Raw genomic sequence first — 305 nt, 5'->3', positions numbered from 1 at the left:
GTGGGTGACAGAGGGGGGTGACACGAGGGGGTGACGGGGGGAGGTGGCACTGTGGGTGTGTCCGGGGGGTGACGGGGGTGACACGACAGGAAGGGACGGTGACGCCGGAGGCCCCGCCCCGCGCTGCTGGCCCCGCCCCTCCCCGTCTCCAGGCGGGGCCGTTGCTAGGAGGGGCGGGGTCTCCTGCACGTGTCCGGTGGGCGGGGCCTGGGGACGCTTCCGGTACGGGGCGCGGACGGAGGCGGCCGGTGAGTTCGGGACCCGGGGAGGCCCCGGGGGGGGACGCGGGGGTGGCGGCTGGGGGG

At 78.0% G+C, this 305-nt stretch overlaps 1 protein-coding gene across 2 annotated transcripts in view; it reads left to right on the top strand.

Moving 5' to 3' along the window:
- Positions 1–305, top strand: part of TRAF2 (TNF receptor associated factor 2) — a 24,548-nt gene that overhangs the window by 715 nt on the left and 23,528 nt on the right. The window contains exon 1 of one of the 2 annotated variants that reach the window (XM_014949765.1): positions 203–248. The exons of the other annotated variant lie outside the window; for it this stretch is intronic. The gene's annotated coding sequence lies outside the window, so the exon portion shown is untranslated. Of the gene's footprint in view, positions 1–202; positions 249–305 lie in introns of those variants that run through there. 2 annotated transcript variants of the gene reach the window in all.

Source organism: Calidris pugnax, unplaced genomic scaffold (genome assembly GCF_001431845.1).
Source record: "Calidris pugnax isolate Ruff unplaced genomic scaffold, ASM143184v1 scaffold192, whole genome shotgun sequence".
Taxonomy (NCBI): Eukaryota; Metazoa; Chordata; class Aves; order Charadriiformes; family Scolopacidae; genus Calidris; species Calidris pugnax.
The sequence above is the reverse complement of the archived record's forward strand: the minus strand, read 5'-3'. Positions and strand labels throughout refer to the sequence as shown.